At 44.5% G+C, this 20,989-nt stretch overlaps 1 protein-coding gene and 1 non-coding gene across 11 annotated transcripts in view; one reads left to right on the top strand and one right to left on the bottom strand.

The window, feature by feature from the left end:
- The window catches only part of MLLT10 (MLLT10 histone lysine methyltransferase DOT1L cofactor), a 217,638-nt gene that overhangs the window by 15,713 nt on the left and 180,936 nt on the right, over positions 1-20,989 (top strand). The gene's annotated exons all lie outside the window — the stretch shown is intronic.
- On the bottom strand, positions 14,656-14,762 carry LOC129492363 (U6 spliceosomal RNA). The gene has a single exon (XR_008660825.1). It is a non-coding gene; the product is annotated as a U6 spliceosomal RNA (small nuclear RNA).

A 20,989-nucleotide genomic window follows, 5' to 3' on the forward strand; every position in this document is an offset into this window, starting at 1 on the left:
TGGCCTCCCAAAGTGCTGGGATTACAGGCGTGAGCCACTGTGCCCATCCAGTTATTCTTTTACTTAAAAGCAAAAGGCATTTTAAAGCTTTGATGACAGCTCTCTTAAGTCACTAGGGAGTATGCTTTTTCTGTCTTCCTTCTGCATCAGCCTTAGCACATAGTTTTCATATTCAGGATTATCCCATAGTCAAAGCATGGCATCTGAAACTGCAGTCATTGTGACTACAAAAGAAGTCCCAGGCAAAGAAGGGGAGAGGGTAAGGTTCAAGTGTGGTCCTCTGAGTTGTACTCTTTTTTTTTTTTTTTTGAGAGTCGTGCTCTGTTGCCCAGGCTGGAATGCAGTGGCTGCGATCCTTTGCCTCCCGGGTTCTCCTGCCTTAGCTTCCTGAGTAGCTGGGATTACAGGTGTGTGCCACCACGCCTGGCTAATTTTTGTATTTTTAGTAGAAATGGGGTTTCGCCATGTTGGCCAGGCTGGTCTCGAACTCCTGACCTTAGGTGATCCGCCTGCCTTGGCCTCCCAAAGTGCTGGGATTACAGGCGTGAGCCACTGTGCCTGGCCCTGAGTTGTACTCTTAAACTAGTTCTCCTTGAGGCTCCACTCAACAGCTTATGCTTAATTTTACTGGCTCTTAATTGTTATGGAGCCTGCAAAATGTGGTCATAAAGTTGGGCCCATTGATAAACTGGTTAAAGTGAAAGTTCTGTTAGTAGGGAAGAAGGAGAAAATGGACTTGGGATTGGTAGCTGCAGAGTCTGTTACAGTTTGCGTAATGGGGTTCATTGCTCCAGGCCAGTCTCTAAGTTTGTTTCTTGGCTTGGATTTCTACATCCTTTAGATGATGGATTTTGGGCCTCATACCTTCCCTCAGCATTCCCTTGGATTTCTAGAGTGACTCATCTACTCATATCTGGAGCAAGCATCTAATTTCTGTGCAGCTTCCCTAGTCTTAGTAGTCCAAGCACATGGTTTTCTAGAGTCTCTTCCTGTTATGACATGGGTCCTTATCAGCTCTTGTCCTTATGTAGGGAACCCAGTTAGAGCTTTTCTCCATATCTTTAGTCTATGTTGCTGTCATAGTCCTACTCTCTAAGGTATTGTTTCTGATAGCTTCGTTAACTGCCCCAGCTTCAATTAATAACTGATTCCTTCAGCTTTTTGTTTGTTTTTGAGACAGGGTCTTGCCCTGTTACCCAGGCTAGAGTGCAGTGATGCGATCTCAGCTCACTTCAACCTCTGCGTCCCGAGTTGGAGTGATTCACCTGCCTTAGCCTACTGAGTAGCTGGGACTACAGATGGGTGCTACCAAGCCCAGCTAATTTTTGTATTTTTAGTAGAGACGGGGGTTTCACATGTTGCCCAGGCTGGTCTCGAACTTCAGACTTCAAGTGATTTGCCTGACTCGGCCTACCAAAGTGCTGGCATTATAGACATGAGCTATCGTGCCTGGCCTCATTTAGCTTTAAAGTTCTTTTTTATTTCTGCCACCTGGAGATTTACCTTTATTCACATAATTAAAAATTGTTTTCAGATTTCTTTTATCTTTGATTTTTTTTTTTTTTTTTTTTTTTTTGAAATGGAGTCTTGCTCTGTCACCCAGTGTAGTGGCACGATCTTAGCTCACTGCATCCTCTGCCTCCCGGGTTCAAGTGTTCAAGTGATTCTCCTGCCTTAGCCTCCTGAGTAGCTGGGATTACAGGCACGTGCCACCATGCCTGGCTGATTTTTGTGTTTTTAGTAGAGATGGGGTTTCACCACATTGGTCAGGTTGGTCTTGAACTCCTGACCTCATGATCCGCCTGCCTCGGCCTCCTGAAGTGCTGGGATTACAGGCATGAGCCACTGCACCTGGCCTGATTTGCGCCTTCCTCCTTCTCCCTCTTTCCTCTCTCCCCTTTTACTTTCCCTTGTCTTTCCTCCTTCTTTTCCTTTTTAAACCAGGGACCTTCTTCTGGGTACCATCTGCTTGCTCCCATCTGGACTGTTTGCTCTTTAGGCTTACTATATGGATACTGGAACATCCCTTCACCATTATCTTGGAGTTTTCTTCTTGCTTATATTGGATTCCCTGTTTTTCTAACCCCCTACTCCCCTGTTTCTTTATATTTAAGAAGGCACATCTTCTGGCAGCTTCATAGGAAAAGGCACATGAGAAATAAATTAGGGTTTTGCATGGTTGATAAAATGGAATTGCTATCTTACTTGATTGTTTGACAGAATAGATAGAATTTTTGGTTGGAAATCATTTTCCATCAGAATTTGAAGATATTTCTCTACCGCGTTTTAGCTTTCAGTGTTACTGTTAGCAAGTCCAAAGCAGTTCTAATTTTTTTTTTTTTTTTTTTTTTTTTTGAGAAGGAGCCTCACTCGGGCTGGAGTGCAGTGGTGCGATCACTGCTCACTACAACCTCTGCGTCCCGGGTTCAAGAGATTTTCCTGCCTCAGCCTCCCGAGTAGCTGGGACTACAGGCGTGTGCCACTATGCCAAGCTCAGTTTTGTATTTTTAGTAGAGATGGGGGTTTTGCCATATTGGGCAGGCTGGTCTCAAACTCCTGGCCTAAGGTGATCTACCTGCCTCAGCCTCCTAAAGAGTTGAGATACAGACGTGAGTCACCACACTCAGCTGCAATTCTGATTTCTTTTTGTTTTCCTTTCCTTTTTTTTTTTTTTTTTTTTTAAGACAGAGTCTCTCTGTCGCCCAGGCTGAAGTGCAGTGGTGTGATCTTGGCTCACTGCAAACTCTGCCTCCCGGGGTCAAGTGATTCTCTTGCCTCAGCCTCCCGAGTAGCTGAGATTACAGGTGTGCGCCACCATGCCTGGCTAATTTTTGTATTTTTAGTAGAGACGGGGTTTCACCATGTTGGCCAGGCTGGTTTCGAACTCCTGAACACAAGTGATCTACCTGTCTTAGCCTCCAAAAATGTTGGGATTACAGGCATGAGCTGCTGCACCTGGCCGATTCTGATTTCTTTTTAATCGTTTATATGTGGTAGTTCTCTCTGGATTTAGTATTTTTCTCTTTAACCTGGTTATTCTGTTACTCATGATGGTGTGCTTTCTTTTACTTATTGTACTAGGTACACGGTGGTCCTTTTGATTTGTTAGCTCCTGTTTCGCAATGTGCGTTTAAGTCAGGGAGGAAGTTTTTGAATTATTTCTTTGATAATTTCCTCAGTTCTGCTTTGTTTGCCTTTTCTGTATTTTAAAAAAATTTTGGATGTTGGACTGATCCTATAATTTTTGTATTTTCTGTTTCAGTTGTATAACTCTTTTTACTCTATTTTCTGAGGTGATTCCTTACTTTCTCTTCCAAATCTTCACTTAAAAATTTTTTTGTTTGTTTGAGACAGCATCTTGATTTTGTAGCCCAGGCTAACCTTGAAAGTGATTCTGTCAGCCTTCCATAGTGTTGGGATTATAGGCGTGCCACTACTCCTGGCCCTCCTTCACTTAAATTTTTTTTTGTTTTGAGATGGAGTCTTGCTCTGCTCCCAGGCTAGAGTGCCGTGATGCGATCTCAGCTCACTGCAACCTCCGCCTCCCGGGTTCAAGTGATTCCCCTGCCTCAGCCTACCGGGTAGCTGGGATTACAGACATGCGCCACCATGCCCGGCTAATTTTTTTTTTGTATTTTGGTAGAGACGAGGTTTCACCATGTTGGCCAAGAGGGTCTCGATCTCCTGACCTCGTGATCTGCCTGCCTCGGCCTCCCAAAGTGCTGGGACTACAGGCTCTGAGCCACCAGGCCCGGCCCCTTCACTTTAATTTTTCAAGTTGGTTATACTAATTTCTTTCTTTCTTTGTTTTTCTTTCTTTCTTTTTTGAGACAGAGTTCGCCGTGTTTCCCAGGCTGGAGTGCATTGGTGCGATCTTGGCTCACTGCAACCCCTACTGCCCGGGTTCAAGCGATTCTCAGGCCTCAGCCTCCCGAGTACCTGGGATTACAGGCACACGCCACCATGCCCAGCTAATTTTGTATTTTTAGTAGAGATGGGGTTTCACCATGTTGGTCAGGCTGCTCTCGAACTCCTGACCTCAGGTGATCCACACGCCTTGGCCTCCCAAAGTGCTGGAATTACAGGCGTGAGCCACTGTGCCTGGCCATACTTTTTAATTTCTATTTTGTTTTTTTTTTTTTTTTTTTTGAGACAGAGTCTGGCTCTGTCGCCCGGGCTGGAGTGCAGTGACGCAATCTCGGCTCACTGCAAGCTCCGCCTCCCGGGTTCACGCCATTCTCCTGCCTCAGCCTCCGAGTAGCTGGGACTACAGGCGCCCGCCACCGCGCCCGGCTAATTTTTTGTATTTTTTAGTAGAGACGGGGTTTCACCGTGGTCTCGATCTCCTGACCTCGTGATCCGCCCGCCTCGGCCTCCCAAAGTGCTGGGATTACAAGCGTGAGCCACCGCGCCCGGCCCCATACTTTTTAATTTCTAAGGACTCTTTATGCTCTCAGTTGCTCCTTATTTTTGTAATCTTCTGTTCAAGTTTCTTGGATACAATTTATTTTAATTTAAATTTAATTTAATTTTGTTTTTTTTGAGACAGAGTCTTGCCTGTCACCCAGGCTGCAGTGCAGTGGCGTGATCTTGGCTGACTGCAGCCCCCGCTTCCTGGGTTCAAGCAATTCTCCCTTCTCAGCCTCCTCAGTAGCTGGGATTACAGGTGTGTGCCACCACGCCTGGCTAATTTTTGTATTTTTAGTAGAGACTGGGTTTTGCCATGTTGGCCATGCTGGTCTCAGACTCCTGACCCCAGGTGATCCACCCTTCTCGACCTCCCAAAGTGCTGGGATTATAGGCATGAGTCACAATGCCTGGCTGATACTTTAATTGGAGGTTTTTGTTGGTTTCAGTTATGAAATTTTCTTCTGCTCCTTGAACTCTTCTTTTGTACTGTTTTGGCCTGTCTTTCATGTTAGTGACTTTATGTAAAAATCTGGTGATTCTCAGCCTTGATTGAAATGTAAGACAATTTTTTTTTTTTTTTTTTTTTTGAGAGGGAGTTTCACTCTTGTTGCCCAGGCTGGTGTGATCTTGGGTCGCCACAACCTCTGCCTCCTGGGTTCAAGTGGTTCTCCTGCCTCAGCCTCCTGAGTAGCTGGGATTACAGGCATGCGCCACCATGCTCAGCTAATTTTGTATTTTTAATAGAAACGGGGTTTCTTCATGTTGGTCAGGCTGGTCTCGAACTCCTGACCTCAGGTGATCCGCCCACCTCAGTCTCCAAAAGTGCTGGGATTACAGGATTACAGGTCAGGTGTGAGCCACCGTGCCCGGCCCTTTTTTTTTTTTTTTGGACATGGAGTCTTGCTCTGTCGCCTAGGCTGGAGTGCAGTAGTGCGATCTTGGCTCACTGCATCCTTCGCCTCCTGGGTTCAGGCAATTCTCCTGCCTCCACCTCCTGAGTGGCTGGGACTACAGGCATGCGCCAACACACCTGGCTAATTTTTGTATTTTTAGTAGAGATGGTTTCGCCATGTTGGCCAGGCTGGTCTCAAGCTCCTGACCTCAGGTGATTTGCCCTCCTCGGCCTCCCAAAGTGCCGGGATTACAGGTGTGAGCCACCGTGGCCAGCCTCAAATTTAAGACAAATTCTTAATGAGTGGATTGGAAGTTCTGTGTGAGCAGACATTGTTGAGTGATAGACTTCTTTGTAAGTGATCTAGCAGGGTTCTCAGCTTAGTAAGGGAGAAATACATCTGATCACGATCACCTGTTTGGGGTTGACAAACCTGGTTACCAGTATTCCTTCAGCCAGATGGATGTTGGAATTTGAGGATTTAGAATTACAGTTTTATGTTTCTTGTTTTTCTTCAGCTGCTCCTGGTGTCCCTGAGTCTAGATTTCTTCCATTTACCCTCTAGGAAATTAACCTTTGCAGTTTTCTAGGGCAGGTGAGAGCCAGTTCCGTGTTAGTATGTAGTGAATAAGGGGATTGTTTTGATTGCTTTTCAGATGGTATGCAATTCCTGTTGGTTAGCCTCATCTGAAAACATCACTCCTGGATACATAGAACATCACTACGCATGTGCATCTCCCCACCCCTTGATGCCTAGTATCTAACGTTCCTCCAGTTTCTGGTGCTCTGATGCATTGCTTTTGGGCTTGTCTTACTACAGCCGCTTTCTTTGGTCCTGAGTCATTTACCACTTGTCATATGTCCTTTCTAGTTTCCAGGGATATTGTATTTTATATTTATGGTTTTATGCCATTTATCTCAGTCGTCATTTGGCATTTCAAGAAGGAGAGGTGGTAGTGTTTAAGTGGAATTAACTACTTGTGTTTCTGATGTGGTCTTTTTATATTTCTGACAGGGTCTTGTTTTACCAAGTACTGGTCTTCAGTCTATCCTGTTTACTTGATTTTTTCCCACTCAACTCACAAACATTTTTGAATCATCTCATGAATTCTGCTTTCTATTTACATTTTTGCCCTTTTGTCTTTTCCTCTTCGCTGGCAAACTTTCTGAAAACATAAAACTAGTTGATTCACTTCTTCAAATGCCTACTGTGTTGTTATTTTTTCCCTTGTGCTTAATGATTGAGTTATAACTCAGTTGTTATATGTAATAGTTTATGAAATCTGTATTTGATATAACAGTTTCATCATGGACACTGTCCATTTTGTTCTTCAGTGACTCTTAACATAAAAGATCCACGTACAAGAAGTTCTTTTAATAATAAAGCATCAGGAAAATTATCTCCCTTGCGTATCTGGTATATTTCCTCCTTTTTGATAGATCTGTGAAATACATTCTGTTTGTCTTTTTGTCCTGGTTACCAGGCAGCCTAGAACCAAATCTGGTCTTTAGTTACATCAGCTATATTAATATCATTATTAGTATATTTGTTCCCTCTTTCTCCTTCCATGGGGTTTAGGACTTCACCTCTTATCTCTGTTTCTCTGCGTGTTGATTTCATTCTCTCATACTACAGACTCTACTTCATGAGGCTGGAACCATGACTGCTGGCAGCTCTTGTTTCCAGCCCCTTCTACCAGAAGAAGGGGCTCTCTTGAAGAATCCTGGAAAGGACTCTGGCCTGTCTTGGATCATGTGCCCATCATCTCTGTGGCTGGAGTGGGGAGGGTACTGTGAATGGCAACCCTCACTAGAACTACATAGTTGGAGTCAGGGGTAAGAGCAGTTTCCATAATGCAGGGGGGTGGGTGCTGTTTGCAAAACAAGGGGGATGCTTATGAAGCAGAAAAACAATAGATGTCTATCATACTGGCTTTTATTATTTTTCTTTTTTTTTTTTTTTTTTTTTTTGGAGACAGAGTCTCGCTCTGTTGCCCAGGCTGGAGTATGATGGTGCAATCTGGGCTCACTGCAACCTCTGCCTCCCGGGTTCAAGCAATTCTCCTGCCTCAGCCTCCCAAGTAGCTGGGATTACAGGTGTCTGCCACCACGTCTGGCTAATTTTTTGTATTTTTAGTAGAGGTGGGGTTTTGCCATGTTGGCCAGGCTGGTCTTGAGCTACTGACCTCCGGTGATCCACCCACCTCGGCCTCCCAAAGTGCTGGGATTACAGACGTAAGCCACTGCGCTCGGCCTTATTTTTCTTTTTTTAATTGTTGTAATACTTGTGCTTTATTGTAGACTGCCTTAAATCCTTTTCTAAAAATTTTAGGTTTAAGTACATTAAATATGCTAAAATAACATAAACTATTCATTCACTCTTCGAGGGTGCAGTGAGCTATGATCCTGACACTGTACTCCAGCCTGGGTGACAGAGGAGACCCTATCTCTAAGAAAAAAGAAAAAATCAAAGAGATCATGGGCTTTAGAGTCAGATGAACTAAATATATGACTGAGCAAGTTTCTTCTTTTTTTTTTTTTTTTTAAATTTTTATTAAAGAATAGAGGTGGGGTTTTGCTATGTTGCCCAGGCTGGACTTGCACTGCTGGCCTCAAGGAGTCCTCCCTCCTTGGCCTCACAAGGTGCTGGGATTACAGGCATGAGTCATTGTGCCCAGCCTCTTTTTAAAAAATTTTTATTTTTTTAAAAAGTAGAGACATCTATTTGTTTTGACACTATTCCTCTCAGTTCCACAGTGGCATTATGTCATAAATCAGCCGTTAATATTTGTATGGATTTCTTTCTGGACTTTGTGTTCTTTTTATGTGCCTTTGTGTGAGAACCAGTTTTAAAATTACTGTAGCTTCATATTAATAATAACTCTTTATACAAGATACCAGAAAGAATTAGTCCTTCTATATTGTGTTCCTTTTTTGTTGTTGTTTTAAGTATCTTGCCACTTCTTAGCTCTTTGCATTTGATAAACATTTTGAACCATAATGTTCCACAAAAATGTTGCTAGTGTTTTGTTTGAGTTTGCATTGATTATGTATATCAGTTTGGGGAGAATGGACTTCTTTCTTTTTGAGACAGTCTTGCTGTGTCGCCCAGGCTGGAGTGCAGTGGCACAGTCTTGGCTCACTGCAGCCTCCGACTCCTGGGTTCCAGTGATTCTCCTGCCTCAGCCTCCCAGGAAGCTGGGACTACAGGCGTCCACCACCACGCCTGACTAATTTTTGTATTTTTAGTAGAGAAGGGGTTTCACTATGTTGGCCAGGCTGGTCTCAAACTCCTGACCTTGTGATCCGCCTTGGCCTCCCAAAGTCCTGGGATTACAGGCATGAGCCACTGCGCCTGGCGAGAATGGACATCTTTACATATAGTTTTGAATTTTTCTTTTTTGGAGACGGAGTCTCGCTCTGTCACCCAGGCTGGAGTGCAGTGGTGCCATCTCGGCTCACTGTAAGCTCCGCCTCCCAGGTTCATGCCATTCTCCTGCCTCAGCCTCTCCGAGTAGCTGGGACTACAGGCGCCCGCCACCACGCCCGGCTAATTTTTTGTATTTTTTTAGTAGAGATGGGGTTTCACCGTGGTCTCGATCTCCTGACCTCGTGATTCGCCCACCTCAGCCTCCCAAAGTGCTGGGGTTACAAGCGTGAGCCACCGCGCCCGGCAGTTTTGAATTTTTCAATCCATGAACATGGTAATCTGATTATTCAGATTTTCCATATTCATTGTGGTAAAATACACATAATACAAAATATACCATTTTAACGATTTTTATGTATACAATTCAGTGGCATTAAGTACATTCACAGTGTTTTAGAACCATCAGCAGTATATATTTCCAGAACTAATCCCAAAGAGAAATTCTGTACCCTGTAAGCATAACTCTCATTTCACCCTCTCTATAGCCCCTGGTAACTTCTGTTTTCTTTCAAGTTGCCTAGTTTAGCTGCTTATGTAAGTGGAATCTTATATTGGTTCTTTTGTATGTAGCTTATTTCACTTTGAGTGTTTTCAAGGTTCATCTATGTTGTAGCGTGTACCAGAATTTGAATCTTGTTTATAGCTGAATACTACATAATCCATTGTTATGTATATACCGTATTTTGTTTATGTATTCATCTGTTGATGGAAACTTGGGTTGTTTCTACCTTTTTGCTATTGTGAGTAATGCTGAGCTGAACATTGGTATTCTAGCATCTGTTTGAATCTCTTTTTTTTTTGGTGGGGGGATATACATTAGGAATGAAATTGCTGGATCACATGGTAATTCCGTTTGGCTTTTTTTTCCTGAGACGGAGTTTCACTCTTGTTGCCCACGCTGGAGTGCAATGGCATGATCTCGGCTCACTGCATCCTCCGCCTTCCGGGTTCAAGTGATTCTCCTGCCTCAGCCCCTCAAGTAGCTGGGATTACAGGCGTGTGCCACCACACTCGGCTAATTTTGTATTTTTAGTAGAGACAGGGTTTCTCCAGAGACAGGGTTTCTCCATGTTGGTCAGGCTGGTCCCGAACTCTCGACCTCTGGTCATCTGCCCGCCTAGGCCTCCCAAAGTACTAAGATTTGAGCCACTGTGCCTGGCCTGTTTGGCCTTTTGAGGAACTGCCAAAATATTTTTCACAGAGACTTCAGCATTTTGTATTCCTACCAACAATGCATGAGGGTTCATTCAGTTTTTTTCCACTCAAGTCTTTCAGTTTTCTTCAACTCTTGTTATTTTCTGTTGTTACTGTTTTTGAGACAGGGTCTTGTTCTGTCACTGAGCATTGAAGTGCAGTGGCTTGAACATGGCTCACTGGAGCGTCAACCTCCTGGGATCAGGCAGTTGTCCCACCTACCCTCCTGTGTAGCTGGGACCACAGGCACGTACCACCACCACCACCACCTAATTTTATTGATATTTGTAGAGAGGTAGCTTCACTATGTTGTCCAGGCTGGTTTTGAACTTCTGGACTCAAGCAATTCTCCTGCCTCAGCCTCCCCAAAGTATCAGGATTACAAGTGTGAGCCGTGACACCTGGTCTATTTTCTGGTTTTTGATGATAGCCATGCTAGTGATGTAAAGTGGTATCTTGTCGTTTTGATTTGCATTTTCCCAATGATTAGTGATACAAGCATCTTTTCATCTGCTTCTTGGCCATTTGTGTGTATTCTTTGGAGAATTTTCTATTCAGGTCCTTTGCCCTTTTTGTGTGACTTTTTGTTGTTGAAATATCAGTATTCTTTATCTACTTCTAGATCCTAGACCCAGTATCTAATTTTAGATTCCAGACCGTTCTTAGATACATGATTTGTGAATGTTTTATCCCATTCTGTGTGTTGTCTTTTCACTCTGTTGATAGTCATGTCCTTTTATGCACAGAGATTTTAATTGTGATGAAGTCCAGTTTATCTTTTTTTAGTTTTTGTTTCCTGTGCTTTTGGTATCGTATCCAAGAAATGATTGTCAAATTTAGTGCAGTGAAGATTTTCCCCTGTGTTTTCTTCTAAATGTTTCTATAGTTGTTGCTCTTTTTTAAATTAATTAATTTATTTATTTGAGACGGAGCCCTGCTCTGTTGCCCAGGCTGGAGTGCAGTGGTGCGATCTCGGCTCACTGCAACTTCTGCCTCCTGGGTTCAAGCGATTCTTCTGCCTCACCCTCCCGCGTAGCTGGGACTACAGGCACGTGGCACCACACCCGGCTAATTTTTGTATTTTTAGTAGAGACAGAGTTTTACCATGTTAGCTAGGATGGTCTCAATCTCCTGACCTCATGATCTGCCCACCTCGGCCTCCCAAAGTGCTGGGATTACAGGCGTGAACCACTGCGCCCGGTCCAGTTGTAGCTCGTATGTTTAGGTGTTTGATCCATTTTGAGCCAATTTTTGTGTGCAGTGTAAGATAAGTGTCCACCCACATTCTTTTGCATGTGGATAATCCAGTTTTCCCAGCATTATTTGTTGAAAAGACTCTCTTTCCCACTGAATGATGCTGGCACTTTTGTTGAAAATTATTTCACCATGTAAGCGAGAGTTTATTTCTGAACTCTCTATTCTCTTTCAGTGCTCTGTTTTTATGCCAATACAACAGTTTTTTTTTTTTGAGGTGGAGTTTCGCTCTTGTTGCCCAGACTGGAGTGTAGTGGCCCAATCTTGGCTCACTGCAACCTCTGCCTCCTGGGTTCAAGCGATTCTCCTGCCTCAGCCTCCTGAGTAGCTGGGATTATAGGCATGCGCCACCACGCCCAGCTAATTTTTGTATTTTTAGTAGAGAGACGGGGTTTCTACATGTTGGTCAGACTGGTCTCAAACTCCCAATCCCGGTTGATCCGCCTGCCTCGGCCTTCCAAAGTGCTGGGATTACAGGCGTGAGCCACCATGCCTGGCAACACTGTTTTGATTACTGTAGCTTTGTAGTAAGTTCTGAAATCAGGAAGTGTGATGTCTTTCAAATTTATTCTTCCTTTTCAAGATAGTTTTGACTATTTGAGGTCCCTTGAGATTCTACATGAGTTTTAGAATGTATTTTTTTTTTTTATTTCTGCCAAAAACATTCTTGGGATTTTGATAGGGATTTTATTGGATGTGTAGATTGCTTTTTTTAAAATTATTTTATTATTCTATTTATTTTATTTTATTTTTATTTTTTCTTTTTTTTGAGACGGAGTCTTGCTCTGTCGCCCAGGCTGGAGTGCAGTGGCGCAATCTCGGCTTACTGCAAGCTCCGCCTCCCGGGTTCACGCTATTCTCCTGCCTCAGCCTCTCCGAGTAGCTGGGACTACAGGTGCCCGCCACCACGCCCGGCTAGTTTTTTTTGTATTTTTAGTAGAGACGGGGTTTCACCGTGGTCTCGATCTCCTGATCTCGTGATCCGCCCGCCTCGGCCTCCCAAAGTGCTGGGATTACAAGCGTGAGCCACCGCGCCCGGCCTATTTTATTTTATTTTTTTTTTTTGAGACAGCGTCTCACTCTTGTTGCCCAGGCTGGAGTGCAATGGTGCAATCTCGGCTCACTGCAACGTCCGCCTCCCGGGTTCAAGTGATTCTCTTGCCTCAGTCTCCCAAGTAGCTGGGATTACAGGCATGCGCCACCACACCTGGCTAATTTTGTATTTTTAATAGAGACAGGGTTTCACCATGTTGGCCAGGCTGGTCTCAAACTCCTGGCCTCAGGTGATTGGCCTGTCTCGGCCCCCCAAAGTGCTGGGATTACAGGTGTGAGCCACCACACCTGGTGTGTAGATTGCTTTGGAGTAGTAAAATCTTAGCAACATTAAGGTATTACAATCCAAGAACATGAAATGTCTTTCCATCTTCAGTTTATTTCAGTAAAGTTTTGTGATTTTTCTGTGTACGAGTCTTGCGTTTTCTTCATTGCTGACTTATATATACTTTGTTTTTGTTTTTTGTTTTTTGTTTTTTTTTGAGATGGATTTTCACTCTTGTTGCCCAGGCTGGAGTGCAATGGTGCGATCTTGGCTCACCGCAGCCTCCCGCCTCCTGGGTTCAAGCAATTCTCCTGCCTCAGCCTCGTGAGTAGCTGGGATTACAGGCATGTACCACCACGCCTGGCTAATTTTGTATTTTTAGTAGAGACAGGGTTTCTCCATGTTGGTCAGGCTAGTCTTGAACTCCCAACCTCAGGTTCCTGGTGATTCCTATTGCAGCATCTTCCCAGAATCCTCTCCCTTCCTGTTGTGCTTTTATAGCCACACCTGCATTCCTCCTGCCGCCAGACTTAGTCATAACCATTAATGTATTCTTCATTTTGGTAATTTTGTTATCTCGAGGATGTTATATAAATGGGATGATAGAACTTGTAATTTTCTGGAGGCCTGGTGCGTGTCTCAGGCCTATAATCCCAGCACTTTGGGAGGCTGAGGTGGGTGGGTCACTTGAGGTCAGGAGTTTGAAACCAGCCTCGCCAACATGGTGAAACCCTGTCTCTACTAAAAATAAAAAAATTAGCCAGGTGTGATGGTGCGCACCTGTAATCTCAGCTGCTTGGGAGGCTGAGACATGAGAATTGCTTGAACCCAGGAGGCAGAGGTTGCAGTGAGCTGAGATTGTGCCACTGCACTCCACCCTGGGCGACAGAGTGAGACTCTGTCTAAAAACGAAACAAAACAACATGTAACTTTCTGGGATTGGGTTTTTTACACTAGGTTTAATTCCTTGGAGATTCCTCCATGTTGTTGCTTAGTATTTGTTACAGTTAAATTGCGTTTTGTTTAATTACTTATTTGCTGAAAGATAATCTCAGTTATTTCCACTTGTAGGTTATTAAGAATAAAACTGTTATAAACATTACACGGGTTTTCGTGTGAACATAAGTCTTCATTTAGTAATTTTGATAGGCGCGGGTAGTGATATCTCATTGTGTATTATTATTATTTTTATTTATTTATTTATTTATTTTTGAGACAGAGTCTCGCTCTGTCGCCCAGGCTGGAGTGCAGTGGCGCAATCTCGGCTCACTGTAAGCTCCGCCTCCCGGGTTCACGCCATTCTCCTGCCTCAGCCTCCCGAGTAGGTAGGACTATAGGCGCCCGCCACTATGCCTGGCTAATTTTTTGTATTTTTAGTAGAGACAGGGTTTCACCGTGGTCTCGATCTCCTGACCTCGTGATCCGCCCACCTCGGTCTCCCAAAGTGCTGGGATTACAAGCGTGAGCCACCACGCTCGGCTATTATTATTATTATTATTATTATTATTTTTTTTTTGAGACAGAGTCTCGCTTTGTCGCCCAGGCTGGAGTGCGGTGGCGCGATCTAGGCTCGCTGCAGGCTTCACCTCCCGGGTTCACGCCATTCTCCTGCCTCAGCCTCCCGAGTAGCTGGGACTACAGGCTCCTGCCACCACGCCTGGCTAATTTTTTGTATTTTTAGTAGAGACGGGGTTTTACCGTCTTAGCCAGGATGGTCTCGATCTCCTGACCTCGTGATCCGCCCGCCTTGGCCTCCCAAAGTGCTGGGATTACAGGCGTGAGCCACTGTGCCCGGCCTATTATTATTATTATTTTTTTTGAGACACGGTCTTGCTCTGTTACCTAGGCTTTGAAGGGCAGTGTCATGATCATGGCTTATTGCCGCCTTAACCCTCCGAGTAGCTGGGACTATGGGTGTATGCTACATCACTACACCCAGCCAACGTTTTTAAAAATTTATTTTTGAAGAGATGGGGTCTTGCTACGTTGCTCAGGATGGTTTTGAACTTGTGAGCTAAAGCCATGCTCCCGACTGGTCTCCTAAAGTGCTGGGATTACAGGCCAGTACACATGCGTCATTGTGTTTTTAATACGTATTTACTTAGTAGCTAATGATGTTGACCATCTTTTCAGGTGCTTATTTGGTATCTTTTTTTTTTTAATATGGAACACTTTAAGAATTTGCATGTCATCACTTTGCAGGGAGCATGCTAATCTTCTCTGTATCGATTCAATTTTGGTATATGTGCTGTTGAGACAAGCACTAGTACATTTATATATCCTCTGTTCATCACTTTTGGCTATTTTCTTTTTCTTTTTTTGAGACAGTCTCCCCATCTCTACTAAACAAAATACAAAAATTAGCCAGGCATGGTGGCACATGCCTGTAATCCCAACTACTTGGGAGGCTGAGGCAGGAGAATTGCTTGAACCTGGGAAGCGGAGGTTGCAGTGAGCTGAGATCTCACCACTGTACTCCAGCCTGAGTGACAGAGTGAGACTCTGTCAAAAAAAAAAAGGCTGGGTGTGTTGGCTCATGGCTGTAATCCCAGCACTTTGGGAGGTCAAGATGGGTGGATCACTTGAGGTCAAGAGTTCGAGACCAGCCTGACCAACATGTTAAAACCCCATCTCTACTAAAAATACAAAAATTAGCTGGGCGTGGTGGCCCGTGCCTGTTATTCCAGCTACTCTGGAGGCTGAGGTAGGAGAATTGCTTGAACCCAGGAGATGGAGGTTGCAGTGAGCCACAATCGCACCATTGCACTCTAGCCTGGGCAACAAGAGCGAAACTCCATCTCAAAAAAAAAAAAGTATTCCACTCTTGGTGGGTGGAATATTCTGTAAATGTTCATCGATCCAGTTAGTTCATGGGATTGAATTAAATATTCTTGCTATGAACATATGTATAGTTTTAACAGTTATTACAGAGAAATATTGAAGTCTCTAGTAGTTTTTCTTTGCTCAGAAGTATAGTATTTCTGATATTAATATAGTCACTCCTGTTTTTCTTTAATTAATGTTTGCATCATATACCTTTTTAATTTTTTTTTGCTTTCAACATGCTTATTTGAAGTAAATTTCTTGTACACAAAATAGTGTTAGGTTATGTTTTCTTTCTTTTTTGTTTTTGTTTGAGAAGGAATCTTGCACCGTAGCCTGGGCTGGAGTGCAATGGTGTCATCTCGGTTCACTGCAACCTCTGCCTTCCGGGTTGAAGCGATTCTTCTGCCTCAGCCTCTCGAGTAGCTGGGATTACAGGCGCCCGCCACCATGCCTGGTTAATTTTTTATATTTTTAGTAGAGATGGGGTTTCACTGTGTTGACCAAGCTGGTCTCAAACTCTTGACCTCGTGATCTACCTTCCTCGGCCTCCCAAAGTGCTGGGATCACAGGTATGAGCCACTGCGCCTGGCCTTTTTTTGTTTTTGAGACATGGTCTTGCTCTGTCACCCAGGCTGCATTGCAGTAGCACAATCATGGTTTACTGCAGCGTGGACCTCCTGGGCTCAAACAGTTCCCCCATCTCAGCCTCCCAAGTAACTGAGACCACACATGTGCACCATCACACCTGGCTAATTTTTTTTTATTATTTTTAGGGACCAGGTCTTGTTATGTTGCCCAGCCTGGTCTCGAACTCCTGGGTCCAAGAGACCCACCTGCCATGGCCTCCCAAACTGCTGGCATTACAGGCATGAGCCACCGTGCTTGGCTTTAGGTTATGTTTTTAAAATTCAGTCTGTCAATCTTTGGCTTTTTTTTTTTTTTTTTTTTTTTGAGATGGAGTATCGTTCTGTCACTCTGGATAGAGTGCGGTGGTGTGATCTCGGCTCACTGCAACCTCCGCCTAGTGGGTTCAAATGATTCTCCTCACTCAGCCTTCAGAGTAGCTATTACAGGCGCCCACAACCCCGCCTGGCTATATTTTTTTTTGTATTTTTAGTAGAGACGGGTTTTCACTGTGTTGGTCAGGCTGGTCTCAAACATCGAACCTCAAGTGATTGCTCTCCTCGGCCTCCCAAAGTGCTGGGATTACGGTCGTGAGCCCCTGCACCTGGCCAGTTTTTGTCTTTTATTTGCTGTATTTAGGTATTTGGGTCATTTACATAGTCACAGATGTTGTCAGACTCCCCCCCCCCCTTTTTTTTTTGAGGCAAAGTCTTACTCTTGCCCAGGCTGGAGTGCAGTGGCTCAATCTTGGCCCACTGCAACCTCTGCCTCCCGGGTTCAAGTAGGTCTTGTGCCTCAGTCTCCCGAGTAGATGGGATTACAGGCATCTACTGTAAGCCCAGCTAACTTTTATATTTTTAGTAGAGGTGGGGTTTCACCATGTTGGCCAGGCTGGTCTTGAACTCCCAGACTTAGGTGATTCACCTACCTTGGCCTCCCACCGTGCTAGAATTACAGGCTTGAGCCACCATGCCTCATTTTAGTTTTTGTTTTTTGATTGTTTTTCTTGCTTTCTTTTGGGTTACTTAAACATTTTTGGAATTCCATCTTTCTTGTCTTACTTTTTTTTCTACCCCAATTTGCTGTGCCAAACCATTTTTCTTTACTTTGTTTTATATCTGTTTTTTTAGTTCGTTGATACGGTTTGGATATTTGTTCCACTGAAATTTTTTTTTTCTTCTTTTTTGATACGAAGTTTCACTCTTCTTGCCCAGGTTGAAGTGCAATGGCATGATCTCGGTTCACCCCAACCACCACCTTCCAGGTTCAAGCGATTCTCCTGCCTCAGCCTCCCAAGTAGCTGGGGTTACAGGCATGTGCCACCACACCTGGCTAATTTTGTATTTTTGGTAGAGACGGAGTTTGTCCATGTTGGTCAGGCTGTTCTCGAACTCCCGACTTGAGGTGATCCACCCACCTCGGCCTCCCAAAGTGATGGGATTCCAGGCGAGAGCCACTGTGCCTGGCCTTGGTATCTTTTTGGTATCGCAAATAACTTTGGATTGAAACCTGGGCATTTTTGTAATGTCATGAGACTATGCATGTTACTTAAACAACTGTTTTAACTAGTGTTCTCTCATACTTATCTAACAAGGGTAGAGTGTTGGTGCCACTTTGTTAAGCCAGGTAGAGGATGAAGTTCAGGTTATCTAACTTGTCTGTGTTGACATTTGAGGCAAACTCCCTTTTAATTCTTTGCAGAATTGGGAGTTGTGGCTCTCCACCTAATCTCTGTGGTGGATGTGGCCTTGTTTGTTACTGTGTGTAGGTGGAAGTTCTGACTCTCTACTAGGTCTTCTCTGCTACCACTCCAGTAGGTACAGGGAGGGATGCCTTATTACTGGCAGATGATGGTGGAAGTCCAGTCTTCCCTACTTTTCTCCACTGACACAGTGGGGAGTGGATGCTCATTAACTAGCCAATTGGAATGAAAGTTCCAATCCCCTGCTTAATTTGCTCTGACACTACCTGGTGGGAATCTTGGATTGTTTTCATTACAGTCTCATGAGGGTGGGATATCTAGGTTCCCCATGTGATCTTTGCTGGTACGGGTGGGGCTAGTTTTTCTGTGGTGTTATGCTGGATTATAGCAGTTACTCTTCAAGTTTTCTTTCTGGTTAACATGCCACTTTACTGGTAATTTGGTCTGGAGAGAGAAGGCTTTTCTTTTTTTTTTTTTTGAGACAGAGTCTCTCTCTGTCACCCAGGCTGGAGTGCAGTGGCGTGATCTGTGCTCACTGCAACCTCTGCCTCCCGAGTTCAAGCAATTCTCGTGCCTCAGCCTCCCGAGTAGCTGGGATCATAGGCGCCTTCCAACACGCCCGGGTAATTTTTATTTTTAGTAGAGACGGGGTTTTGCCACGTTGGCCAGGCTGGTCTCCAACACTTCACCTCTGGTGATCCACCCGCCTCGGCCTCTCAAGGTGCTGGGATTATAGGCGTGAGCCACCGCACCTAGCCCTGTTTGGGGTTCTTTTATTTGGTCGGTGCCCATCGGTGTTCCTGATGTACTCACTTCTTCCATTCCAGGAGTAGGATACATTAGGCAAAAAGAAGAATACCCAGGGAATTTACTGATATATCATGTCTTGTGTCCTGTGATCCTGAGCTAATTTGCCTTCTCTCCACCTTTCAGAGAAAATTCGTTTTATTTATAAGATTCACATTTTAAATTTGTACTTAGTGGGAGGAATAGGGAAAAGTATGTCCATTCCGTCCTCCCAGAAGTGTAAGTGTAACCTTTGATTTCATTGAATGTGCCCTATTTTTCTGTTTTCTATTTCATTGACTTCTGCTCTGATCTTTCTTTCTTTTGCTCTTCTAGTTTCTTAAGGAACAAGGTGAAATCACTGATTTGTTTCTTTTCTAATATAGTCATGTAATTGTATAAATTTCGATTTCAATTACTGCTTTAACTGTCTTAAAAATACTTGATATTTTTGTCTTTTTTTTTTACCCCTTGGTTATTTTATTTTATTTCATTTCATTTCATTTTATATTTTGAGACAGATTCTCGCTCTGTCTCCAGGCTGGAGTGCAGCAGCACGATCTTGGCTCACTGCAACCTCCGCCTCCCAGGTTCAAGCAATTCTCTGCCTCAGCCTCCTGAATAGCTGCGGTTACAGGAGCTTGCTACCATGCCTGGCTAATTTTGTATTTTTAGTAGAGACGGGGTTTCGCCGTCTTGGTCAGGCTGGTCTTGAACTCCTGACCTTGTGATACACCTGCCTCGACCTCCCAAAGTGCTGGAATTACAGGCATGAGTCACTGCTCCCGGCCCCCACTGGTTATTTTAGAAGTATGTTTTGATTCCAAATATTGGGGTTGTCTTTGATTTTTTTTCTGTCACTGATTTCTAAATTAATATCACAGTGGTAAGAAAAAATTCATGGTAACACCGGAAACCTTTTAAATTTACCAAGAGTTGTTTTTTTTGGCCTGAATATGGTATATCTTCATGAATGGTCCAAATGCACTTGAACAGAATGTGTATTCTGGTAGTTTGTGTAGAGTGTTCTATAGTTAGGTCAGTTTGGTTAATGGTGTTATTCAAGCTTCTGTATCCTTACTGATTTTCTGTCTGCTAGTCCTACTATTATTATCATTCCTTTTTTTTTTTTTTGAGACTGAGTCTTCCTCTGTCGCCCAGGCTGGAGTGCAGTGGCGTGATCTCCGCTCACTGCAAGCTCCGCCTCCCGGATTCCCGCCATTCTCCTGCCTCAGCCTCCCTAGTAGCTGGGACTGCAGGCTCCTGCCGCCACGCCCGGCTAATTTTTTGTATTTTTATTAGAGACGGGGTTTCACCGTGTTAGCCAGGATGGTCTCGATCTCCTGACCTTGTGATCCGCCGGCCTCGGCCTCCCAAAGTGCTGGGATTACAGGCTTGAGCCACCGCGCCCGGCCATCATTCCTTTTTTTTGAACATGATGTTGCTTTGTCACCTAGGCTGGAGTGCAGTGGCATGGACAATCATAGCTCATTGAGCCTCCACCTCCTGGGCTCAAGTGATCCTCCCACCTCAGCCTCCCCAATAGCTGGGTCTACAGGCATATGCTACCACACCCAGCCAATTTTTTTTTTTTTTTTTTGAGATGGAGTCTCGCTCTCGTCCAGGCTGTAGTGCAGTGGCGTGATCTCGGCTCACTGCAAACTCCACCTCCTGGGTTCAAGCGATTCTCCTGCCTCAGCCTCCAGAGTAGCTAGGATTACTGTTGTGCGTCACCACGCCCGGCTAATTTTTGTATTTTTAGCAGAGACAGGGTTTCACCATGTTGGCCAGGCTGGACTCGAATTCCTGACCTCAGGTGATCTGCCTGCCTCAGGCTCTCAAGGTGCTGGGATTACAGGTGTGAGCCACCACGCCTGGCCCACCCAGTTAATTTTTAAAAATCTTTTTGTAGAGACCGGGTCTCCCTGTGTTGCTCTGTCGCCTGGGCTGGAGTGTAGTGGCACAATCATGGCTCACTATGGCCTTGACCTCCTCCTGCCTTAGCCTTCCCGAGTAGCTGGAAGGACCACAGGTGTGTGCCACTACCTGTGTCTAATTTTTCTGTGTTTTTTGTTTTTATTTTTTGAGAAAGAGTGTCGCTCTTGTTGCCCAGGCTGGAGTGCAATGGCATGATCTCAGTTCATCGCAATCTCCGCCTCCTAGGTTCAAGCAATTCTCCTGCTTCAGTCTCCTGAGTAGCTAGGATTACAGGCATGCGTCACCATGCCCGGCTAATTTTGTATTTTCAGTAGAGATGGGGTTTGTCCATGTTGGTCAGGCTGGTCTCGAACTCCTGACCTCAGGTGACTTTCCCACCTCGGCCTCCCAAAGTGCTGGGATTACAGGTGTGAGCCACCGCGCCAGGCCAATTTGTGTGTGTGTGTGTGTGTTGTGTTTTAGAGACGGGGTCCTGCAATGTTGCCCACACTGGTCTCGAACTCCTGGCCTGAAGTGATTTTCCCACCTCGGCCTCCCAAAGTGCTGGGATTACAGGCGTGAGCCACTGTGCTCAGCCACTTTTCTTCATGTTTCTAGTGACTGATATTTCATTAA

The sequence above is a fragment of the Symphalangus syndactylus genome, chromosome 10 (assembly GCF_028878055.3).
Source record: "Symphalangus syndactylus isolate Jambi chromosome 10, NHGRI_mSymSyn1-v2.1_pri, whole genome shotgun sequence".
Taxonomy (NCBI): Eukaryota; Metazoa; Chordata; class Mammalia; order Primates; family Hylobatidae; genus Symphalangus; species Symphalangus syndactylus.